The 12,190-nt window shown below is 28.9% G+C and overlaps 1 long non-coding RNA gene across 1 annotated transcript; it reads right to left on the bottom strand.

The window, feature by feature from the left end:
- Positions 1–1,135: 1,135 nt before the first annotated feature.
- Positions 1,136–3,453, bottom strand: LOC139905849 (uncharacterized). The gene is made up of 3 exons (XR_011780935.1): positions 3,320–3,453; positions 1,503–3,064; positions 1,136–1,210 (listed from the first exon to the last, which is right to left on the bottom strand). It is a non-coding gene; the product is annotated as an uncharacterized lncRNA (long non-coding RNA).
- Positions 3,454–12,190: the final 8,737 nt, after the last annotated feature.

Genomic DNA, 12,190 nt, shown 5'->3' on the forward strand with positions numbered 1-12,190 from the left:
TATAACTCTGCAACAAATCCTCAAGGCTACTCTCCGTCTATTATGAGCTCAGACGAGTGTTCAATCAGGCTCTTCTGACCATCTCATTGTCCATGTTGCCGAATACCTCCTTGATGGAGTCCATCAGGCTGGCCTTGGTGCTATGGGGATGTCTGTTGGTATGTCTCTCGACATAGCCCCAGACAAAATAGTCCAAAGGATTAAGGTTGGGAGAGTTAGGAGGCCACAAATCCTTGGTTACGACGTCATAACAGTTCTCGGTTACCCACTGCATGGAGATTTTGGACACATGGGGGGTGATGAGTCCTGTTGCCACACCCAGGGCCTGTCTCCGACCACCCCTTAGATCCAGGGCAGAACCACCTTCTCCATAACATCCAGATAGACCTCTGTATTGACCTTTAGACCCGTTTCAAACATGTGGGGAGGCATAACATGACCTTCACTGCTGACCACCCCGAACACCATGACCATTGCAGGGAACTTGGTCTTCATTAACTTCCTCACATGGCTGTTGTAGGTGGCTATCCACCTGTTGTTCTGCTTGTTGAACTTCTGATCTTGACATAAATTATTTTAATCAGAGAAAGAACACAGCACCCCGGGCTACTTTGGGTGCTTGAGCTTGTTGAGCAATTTTGTTGACTTCATCATCCTGTTGTCCTTTGCCTTCTGGGTCAAGATCTGGCCCACCTGCATCTTGTAGCTCCTTCACCTTAAATCCTCAGATACACAGTCCCTTATTGTTTTCTCATGGCAGCCCAGATCCTTCGCCATGGCCTTCATGGACCTGGTAGGGTCATCCTCAACCATCTTCTTCACCTTGTCGACAAAGTCTGTGTCCCTGACCTTCCTGTCGGCGCCCTCCTCCTTGGGTGCCCTCTTTATGGTGGCATCAACATCCCAGGTGTCCTCTAGCTTCTTACAGATACGCTGAACAGTCTGTAAATTTACTCCTAAGGTTGAAGCAATCGTTGAATTAGAGATTTCACCTCCATTATTAACCAATGCAATGACTACGGCGGACCTCGAAAGCTCCTCGTTCCACTTATAGGTCTTTATCTCCTCATATGATTACGGCATGATGAAACTGAACTACGTATCGTCAGCTGACGAGAATAATATTCCTATTTGGTAACTGGTTTTTATTTGATAATGCCATCTTCAAGTTATCAAGGTTTAAAGTAGGCGACAATTTGATCCCCTCTCCCTGTAAATAATAACATTTTATGTTTATATACAATTTTTGTAATATCTGACCTTTTATAAGTTTATACTTAAAAAATTTAATTCCTTACATTTTTGATTTGCATGCTTAAGTTTTTAATAATATTCAAGAGAGAGAGATATATACCAATTTTGAGACTTATAGATTAATTTTTATTTAGAAGATTAACATTTCAATAAAAGGAGGTGTTCAAACTTGAAAAAATTAAGAACTTATGGTGTTAATAGGTATAAGTAAATTTTGATAGTAAAATAAGTGGTTTTGTCGTCATTACCTGATTTAACGGCCACTTGTTTCATGTGTATCATCGAATTTAATCACAGAATGGAAAACTTGGTGTAAGGGGTTACTAAGCAGTCGCGTTTTCAGCTTCTAATTTCTGACTGCTTAATACGGTTTTGTAGTTATAATAATTTTTGTATCTATTTCGTTTCTTTTTTAAATTTCAACATCCATAGTCAATCATGATGACATACGCATTATTTTTTATTTTCCAAACCTCGTCGAGAAAGATGCAAATTAATAAAAAATTTAGAAAACAGCCAAAAAAACCTACTAAACACAGAATAAAGAGGATTAATCTGGAGTTTTCAATGAAAGAGGAAGAACAATAGATCGTAAAAACATGTTTTTTGCTTCTTTTGTCAAAATGAGATTTTCTACACGAAATGAAAGTAGTTTATGTGTTTTTAAATGGGAAAATAAATTAATTAAAAAATTGAAATATAATAAGCTGGGTAGGTTGCGTGAATATATATTACAATAAAGAAAAACGAGAAAAAATAATTACTTATAAATCTATATAATACTAATAATGAGTAAATACTAATCAATTAATTTGAATATGAAGTATCTATTAACTTGTTTTAATCGTCTTACATAAAAACTATGTAATTATATAGACTCTTATGTAATTTTTTTTTTGTCGGAATATTATTGTAATCTATATTTACACAACCTAAGAAGCTTATTATATTTCAATTTTTTAATTAATTTATTTTCCCATTTAAAAACACATAAACTACTTTCTTTTCTCCAATTGAACTTGGTATTCTTACTTTATAATATACGTTTTGTCATTGATTGGCCAAGCTTGCTACCAGTGTGTTTCTTATCAATATCTGATTTTTCTTTTTATCAGGTATTTGAAGTATCATTTTCTGCTTCCAAAATTATTTTCTTAAGTTAATCATTTTCTTATATATATTTGTATATTGAATTTCACTGTATAATGACAAAAACTGAATGTTGATATCATTAAGAGATACATCTTTTGAATTATCCTGGACAGCCTCTACATTCAAATCTTCGGAGACTCCGGTATCTCATTTGACGGAATTATATAAACCGTAAGTCCCAGAAAATCATTTTTTTTCTTAGATCGGCAGTTTTGTTACGCCTATCTTTACTTAGGCTGATATAGTCTTTGTGCAAATGACAGTTTATAAAAGCATTAGGTTTCAAAAAATATTACTTTAATTTCCCAAAAATTCATTCTGCAAGTTGTCTTTTGAAATACCAAGGTCAATATGATAAGCACAAATTCTGGCTTCATCAGTATTAAATTTATTTTTTCTTCGACAAGTAAAAATCCATGAATTCCTTCTTGCAAGATCTTTTGGGAATCGATGGTATGTAACGCCTTTTTTATTGTCCTTTTGAGTTATACTACAAATTTTACTAATCTCTAATCAAATATTTCCAGTTTTGAATAATATTCAAGTTGAAGTAATTTTGCAATTTCAAAAAAAAAAAATTATGGAAAGATCTTGTAATTTCTAAAAAAATATCGGCTGTTGTCGAGTTTTTTTTCCCGAGTAATCCTCAAATCCAACCCTATTTTTTGTTGACGAAAAATTTAGTGAAAAGATGAGATTAATAAAACAGCTTTTATTGATTTAAGGTTATTATCAATCGCTCAAAAACGTTACAAAATACACCTATCATAGTAAAATGAAAAAATATCTATCGAAAAATGAAAGGCACTAAATTATCAACGAATAACAATTCAAAGATGTATAGTTCTATTTAAGTTTTCATTGTTTCACATTCAATAATATATACTGATAGTGTAATTCTTGTAGTACTTGCCATTGTTTGGAGAATTTATGCGTCGACAAACCAACACCTTTGCTTTTATAATATAGCAGATAACTTCCATAACAATTCCTTGCTATTACTCTCCGTTTTTCAATACAAAACTCACATATAGTAACTGAAACGTTATTTTCTCAATAATAAAATAATAATCATAACAGCATGATATTTTTTTATACGACATGACAAGCCAGGGAGTTTATAAACTTGTTGTCAAGCCTCATTTAAAGTCACATTCATTTTTTTCAAGTACACCACTTTTTTTTTCTATTTGAATATGAGTTGACTTAAACACCTGCGTGGGGTTATTCAGTTTTATATTCAGTTTTTATATTACTCTATAAATCTACTATCTTTTGGGATTTAAAAAAAAAGACGTTCTACTCGAGTCTATTTAACCATATCTTAGTTCAAGTATCTACACTCAAAAATGACTTACAGGTAGCATATATATATATATATACCTACATACAACCTTTGATATATTTGTATAGATATGTATATGATATACATCAAGGAACACTATATAAAGTATACACTGTGTATTCCCCCGATGCTACATGTAAAACAAATACCATATTTTATTAATATAACAAAATTGTTATTTCTTAGAGCAAAAATAACAATATCCAGACATACATACCGAAAGAAAAACTGATAGCGTTTGTTGTATGAATATAGATGAATAATTATAGTATTGAAGAAGTATACGAGGTGTCCCTTGATTCTGTTTATAATTTAATTTTTCCAAATTTTATGATTTGTTTGAAAATATTACAATTTTTGTAGTTTTCAAAAAGTGTTGCATTTTATACAGAGATGATTTTAAAACCAGAAACGAAAACTTGAAGAAGCAAAAAAATTGCTTTTTCGAGAAATATGCAGGTTACCAGTTGATATTTTTATTTTATGATTATAATTATAGTAACCTTATTCAAAGCTATTTCAAGTTTTAGCCTTGTTTTGTTCCAATTTCTCAAGAAAAAGATAATAATTTGCTTGATATGCTTCTATTTTAAGCGTTTATGTCAATGAAAAAAAAATTACATTTTATTTACGGCTTGTTTATTACAATATATTTTATATTAATATAAAAGCAAACAACAGATGCAAATTTTATTTTCTAAAATTAATTGCGTCTTTTTAACAAGAAAATGTAACTATCTTCCATAAATTTATGTGCATGTTGGCAATCAGCTTTTAATTTTTTCAATTACAATGTTGAGAGCCTTGATGTTATGTATACATACTCATCAATTTGCCTTTATTTAAAAAAAATATGTGCAATATCCAATAACCATAAAACAACTTATTTAACTTTAAGAAAACTTTCATTTAAGAATATACTGAATTATTTAGTTCACCTCTTATTGGTTTTTACTTTATAAGGTACTATAGAATATATCGTGAAGCATTTCAAACTCCTTTTAAGGTGCTATAAATATTGTATGTTCCCTATATATTATAAATTAAGTTCTCGAAAAACCACAAAATTATCTTTTAAATTCGAAAAAATATTAAAGCTACATTTTTCTTTTGAATTGTCTATAAAATAGCCAAAAAAATATAATTTATAATTTATTGTACAAAATAACAATAATTAGTGATACAATTCATTATGTTTAGGCCAATTATATCCACCCATTATGCCGAACAGTATTTTTGTAAAAAAAAATAATAAATTTAGTTTCAAATGAAGAATAACTTATAATTAATTAAAACCAACCTGCAATATTAGAAAATAAATATAGATGACAAACGTAAAAAGAGCTACGTATCCTGTTTGAATAATTTAGAGTTAATGATGCATCGAAGCATGGTGGTAAAAACATTTGCTTTCCATGTCTCGTTGCTCCTGGGGAAGTGAATTCCAAAATTTTTTAGTAAAAAAAAATGGAATTTTTTTTTAAATATTTTTAAACAAAGCAAATAAGACGCACCTGGTTCTTGGTACACCTCAAACTAATGTTGGAGCAACTGTGTAAGAAAAAAGTTAAACACTGGATATTGAAATTGACTTAGAAAGTTGAAATACATTGACATAATAAAAACTTTTAACTAAGTGGAGCTAAAAAACTCGTATGCAGAGGCTTTCATTTCTCAAGTCGTTGATCTATATTTTAAAATCATATCGTCTAAAATCTCGGTTCTAATTGTTGTTTTACTACAATTCCATATATTCGGTTTTTATTTATCTTTATTTTTACTTGAAGTCCTACTTTTTACAAAAAAATAGCTTAATTCAAAAATACTTGTATTGAGACACAATCCAAGACTGAGTCTCTAGGAGAAAAAAAAACTCAGAATATAAGACATATTTAATTTCATGATAAACCATTTACTGATTACAATAACTTTAACTTTGGTATTAGTTTTATAATCGCATATAGCTTAAATATGTTCCGTACAAAAAATACAATTTATAAATTAGAATAATAAGTGAAATATAAAGTTCAAAAATGAATGTATAATCGTTTTTTATCTACTTCTTTCATTCTCTTACATAATCTATATCAAAGAACAAAAACAATAATACTTACTAATATTATATTCTAAAAAAATCTACAATTTTAAAACAAACATGACTTCATCAAGAATTCATTTGAAGAATCGGTTGAAATAAGAGCTATTCACAATAAATTTTTCTAAGATCGATTCAAACCAAATTTTTCTTTTCTAACGATACAAACCATGCTTCTTCAAACGAACAAATTAAAATAATACCGTGTTAAGACAGTACTAGGATTTACAGACTGAAACCGAAAGTTAATACATACATAGACCGTATATATTCAAATAATACTATGCTAAATTATGACCTATATTCTTTATATTTTAATAAATTGACTTCATTTATCTAATTTTTAGACAACTGAATAGACAGCAAGTGAAACTGTATTATTTAGAGCATTAAGAGAATTATTTTTAACCTTTTAATCCATTAAGACCGAAAATTTAAAAAAATAACTCCCATTTGAACACCTGCTTCAATCTAAATTATAATTTAAAGATGAAATGACATTATATATCTTCTTATTATTTAACTAATATATTCTTTATTTCTAAACAAATTCTTATCTTTAAGTATTTATAATAACATTAACTCTTCCGTCATTTAATTTCAAAGGATGCTCCATTAAGGAAATTAGGGGTGTCCTTATCTGACTATGAAATACAATCCCAGTGTTCAGTAAGTTGATAAAATATGACTAATTTCAGTAAAACATCTGTTATTTTGCAAAGTATATTGCTAATTGTCTTGAAAAAGTATTTAAAAAGTAACATTGATTCAACTTAAGAACTACCCAGTGACTAAAATATATTCTGTATGCATAAATTATGAAAAAACACAACTGGGTGTATTCTATAAAGTTTCACGTCATTTACAATGTAAGGGAGTATAAAATAGAGAAGGAACTATGTGATAATTATATGAAGTTTCAATTGCAGTCATATTTTGCTTTGGTTTTGCAATTCCAGCTTCAACTATAAGAATATACCCATACTTTAAATTTTCTCAATGTCTTTTCTTTTCCTAAAACTGGTCTTTTGATTAATCATGGGCAATTTGAAATTTAAAAAAACATTAAAGTCTAGTTGACTAATATATTTAGTGCATATTGATGTTAAAACAAAAATAAAGAACAATTACATTTGGTACCATACAACAACTTTTTAGAAAGCTTTAGGGGGTCCCATTCCTATCTTGGGAACCACTGATATAGATCATAATGAGAATCGTTGGAACAATAAAAAAGTTTTTTATAAATTAAATATTCACTGAGATATTTAATGTAAAAATTGGTTTTAATAGCGATGTAGAAAAAACTACATTTACAAGTATGTATTCTTATATTTAATTATAGACATTTTAATAAAAACTTTTTAAACTAAAAAATAAGTTTAGTAACAATATCTTAATCTTATTTATTTTGAGTTTCTCATTAATCGTCGTTGAAAATCCTTTTAGATTTATGTATTATTTAAGAAATGTGTAAAATAAAATACTAATTAGCAAATTGAGCTTATGAAATTTCTTGTACTGTGGGTTTTTTGTAAAGACCTGGAAAAGGTACCAAAATTCGTTTGGATGTTTATAGTTTTTATAATAAGCTAAACTTTATGGCCATTTTGAGGATATAAAAGGCCCTTAATTAAATATTAAGCCAAAAAAAAAAATGCACGAAATTATATTCATTTCTTTAATATAAATATATTGATTAACTTTTCACAATAATTTACTTTCATTTCATTAGATGTATAATTAGTAGGGATCTCAGAATCGTCCTCTTTTGAAGTATCATAATCTGCTAAATACTTTCAATTCGACAAATAACAATGCATACCTAATTAAATACAATATTGAACCAAAAAATTCAAGAAATACAGGTTTGACCAGTAGATGCTTTTAAAAATATTCTCACTTTTATGAGATTTTTACAATCAGAGCCATATTCTGGCGTGAAATAACCATATTGACTAAAATCAAACTTAATAACGATTGATCACTAAAATTTAAGAATTTCATATATGCACAATACTATTCAAATATAGATAAAAATCTTTTGAATGCACAAATATTACGCAGAGATAAATTAAAACTTGAGGATAAATACCTCTCTCAATGTATTTGAAGTGACTCTCTATGACTTACTCATCCATGAAGGCAGAGTTATGTGAAAAAATAACACCATGTATTCTGAATGATCCCTTGCACCAATCCGATAGCTACCAAAATCAAGGCTGTCAAGTCTCTCGTATTTGGTGCAGATTTATGCTAATTTCATCTGTGAAAATTAATTTTGTATGTATTAAATTGACATACAATCTCCAATTCTCATGCAATTTAAATTTTAGAGCTCTTTATTTTGATGTGACATTACCCAATCAGAACAAGAACAAACCCTCAATCACCCCAATGCATAAGCTCTTTTATATTCATAGAGATAAAAAATATTCTCTATTATTATTAAAACAGTGAATATGAAATTGCTTCTAAATACATATCATACTCAACTTAATCCATCAAACGTGAAAGACTATTTAGTTGTACATGGAATAAATATAAACCAACCAGAAATAAATTGACTCCAGAACACAGAATTCATTTATTTTTTAAATAATAATTTAAAATTGTTTAGAACTACATAAATATAATCATAATTATGATTGATATAATTATTTATTTTCTACACTAGTCCTGATCAAAAAAAAGTTAAATATTAAGAAAAGAAAATATTTTGTAACTTTTTGTCTCCTTTTTTGATACTTAATAAGGATTTGGTATCGGAATTGTCAATTGTCTAATTTTGGTATCAGTACATTTATAATAATTAAACACTTTTTCATTTTTAAGTTAATACAAAATTTGTTTCATAAGTAAAGAAAAAATAATAGAGTAAAAAACTTATTTATACTGTTATTTTAAAGGTTTATTTTTATTGGCAACTTTTATTTACCCAGATTATCAAAAGAGCAGCCAAATATTAACTTGGAAACTTCAAACTTATTAGTTTGTTCGTTTGCAAGTTTATTCGGAAGAACTTAACTGTGATATTTGTTTTGCATACACAGTTTTTTATAAATATAGATATTAGTGAATGTATTCATAACAATATTTTTTTATTCGTTTTATAATTGGAGCCCAAGTTTTTTTTTCTCTAATATACATTTACATAATTAACTGTTCTTTATTGAATTCTGTATTTATTAATTTTTTGAGAAATAAATGACAATAAATTTAAAAAAAAATAATCATCATTTTTTTCATTTATTATAAGGATAAATTAAATTTTCTAGAATCTTATTGTATGTAAAACCATTAAAAACATAGCAATTAACTAACAGTAAACCATTGGTTTTAAAAAAAAATTAATTTTAGTTTACAATTATTGAGAAAGGTAAAATCACAAAGCTTCATTAATAAAAGGTTTATGCACTCTTTGTCAAGCTTACGATTTACCTACAAAAATTGACATAGAAATGAAATTAGTCTCATGTCTATTGAATATCACCTAAATCGCTGCATTTAATAAAATGTTCATTGTGTTGTAAATTGTAAGGATTTTGGTTGTAAAAACAATAATTTTTAAATGCTAGCCCTGAAGTTTTAACCATCTTCGAAAAAAGAAAAGCCTAGTCGAGCAATGATGTTTTATCAAATTAGATACCAGCAGCTTTAAGATACATGGTATAAACACAATTCTCACACTATATGAAGCAAGGAAATGGATCAAAATTAATCATTTTTCAAACTTCAATTATACATTGAGTCAATTCAGGGCTAACAGTTATAACTCCACAACAAATCATTAGAAGTATTATCCTTTATTCATGAGTACATACACCCGTTCTGACACTTTATAGTTAGATATTCTTTCCTAAAGAATGAAACAATAATCATAACAGTTTTAGAAAATAAATATAAACTCACACTCTAAAAATGCTTAGGATATCCAATCCTTATGTCTATGAAAGAGAAAAGAAAACAGATTGGCAAGGTTTGAATAGTTTGTGATCTTGGTTCTCCTTCCAAAATTACTCAGCGTGTAGAATAAGTGATAATGATATATCAGTAGTTGCACGCCCAATTACGTAATGGTGTGACCTTGTATTTTTATTAACGTTTGTCAAAGGTACTTTAGCTATAATATCAATTTAATGTTATCAACTTTTTTTAAACAATTAGTCTATTTGTTTCTGTTTTTTTTTTTTTGCTAGCTACGGCAATATTCTCATCTTTGACCTTTTGTTACTTCCCTACAAATCCAAACACAAATTCTTCCCTGTAGTGTTTATTATATCCATTATTAAAAAAGATAATTTAGTAGAATATAATTTTAGTTATCCGAATTAGTTTATGTTACTTTTAGCCTCAGAGAACAAAATTGAGTACTAATTTAACAATTTATTTTTTTACTTTCTAAATTTAATAACTCTGACTAAACAATACGTGTTCGATACAGAGTAGGGCTGGTACACTATGGTACTTTACCACGGTTCGATACGGTACTTTTTTACCTTCCGTGCTGTACGTATACATTTAAAATCAAATCTTAAATATTTTGATATCATAAAGTTTTGTTTATTATTATTTTTTATTAATTAATAGATTTATAAAGTAAGGACCGATTTTATTCAATAAGCATCCTTTTATTAAATAAATAATTTATATATAGAAAAAAGAAATAAATACTTAAAAAATGATAAAATACATCTTAGTTGACGGAAACCCAGTTGTATGATGGAGGAAGGATATCTTTAAAAAATTTCCCAATGTTTCCAAGTTAGCTTCACGATTCATCGCAACCACAGGTACATTTGTATCAAGCAAAATAATTTTTTTGACAGCTGGCGATAATGTAACTGCTAATAGGTCACGTTTATTATCAGAAATGGTAAAAAAGCTAATCTTTTGAAAAAAAAAAAAAATTTAATTTAAGAAAAATAGTTTTTGTATTACCAGTGTATATTTAATAATATCTATTATTATTATAGAATTTAACGTTATTTGGAGATAATTTATTTGTACAGAAAATAAATTATTTAAGAATAAATTATTATTAGCACTTGAAAATTACAGTAATTATATTGAAAAAAAACAATAATTTTTTTACTATTATACAGTTTTGAACCGCGTACAGTGAGGTGTGTACCACGGTGCATACCGAACCGTAGGTTTTGGGTACCGTCCACCCCTAATGCATATTAATACATATTTTACTTCTCTTCCATTTTCTTTCCTCAAACTCATCATTGGAGTAAATACATAAATACTAAGAACGCGTAAAAAATCTTTTTTGAAACTTTGATAAATAATTCTACCGTTTGTTAATAACTCAGAAATCAAAAATGGACCAATCCAAAAAATTATAAACATGGTGTACCCTAAACACTGGAAAATGGAACATTGTTTGTTAATCTTTTTTTTATATTATTAGATACCTAAAAGTAACCTTAAATAGTAACAACTATCCGAGAAATAAGTGACAAAAAAAAAAGGTTTCTTTTTGCCAAAATTACAGCCTTGAGTCTATTACAAAGACATCTCTGAAGGCAAGGCCATATATCCTATTTTCGAATTCAAGAGTCATTCAGTACATTCAAACTTTCTTGTAGGTCCTGCTCCCAAAATGAACCAGATTCCAAAACCCAACGGGTTTAAATTCTATACTGAATAGAAGATAAAGTCAATGCTCGAAATGATAAAGACCTGAGTATTGCACCACCCTTGCGTTATAATGGATGCATAAGAAGGAGAACCATCTTGTTGAAGGATTTCAATATCAAATTTGATGTAATAAGTGCGGGAATTTGCCTATGCAAGGAGACCTTTCTTCAGGAGGCTGTTTACGTACTCATAACTTTGAGCACGTGGGATACAAAGACTAGGAGTGCCTTACTGGTTTTGCTCATTGTTCTCCAAACTATCACTGACTGCGGATATTGCGACTGAAAGATTGTCAAGGAGTATCAGATCTTTTTATATCCAAAACCCAATCATTTTGAGAGTTTATATTAGCCTCAACAGAAAAAAAAATCGTTGCTGATGATAAGGTTGGCAGCCATGCAAGACTTCAACAAATTAAGGAATTTCTTGCTTCGGTTGACACTCGTTTCTTTGGTTTTTGACAACAAGGAGCTTTCTCTTCAAATGACGGTAACACAAAATTATCAGTTCCTTCTTCATTGTTTTTTAGCCGATGCCTAGCTCCATGGCCGTTTTACAGAGGCTATTCCTTGGATTTAGCTGATTCCTCTTTCTTATGATTTTGATGTCCTTTGTAGCTCGCGTTGTTTATGGTCGACCACTTCGAGGACAACCATTGACACAATTTGTGTCGTTATATTTGGCGACGTTGCGTT

Source organism: Lepeophtheirus salmonis, chromosome 6, assembly GCF_016086655.4.
Source record: "Lepeophtheirus salmonis chromosome 6, UVic_Lsal_1.4, whole genome shotgun sequence".
Classification (NCBI taxonomy): Eukaryota; Metazoa; Arthropoda; class Copepoda; order Siphonostomatoida; family Caligidae; genus Lepeophtheirus; species Lepeophtheirus salmonis.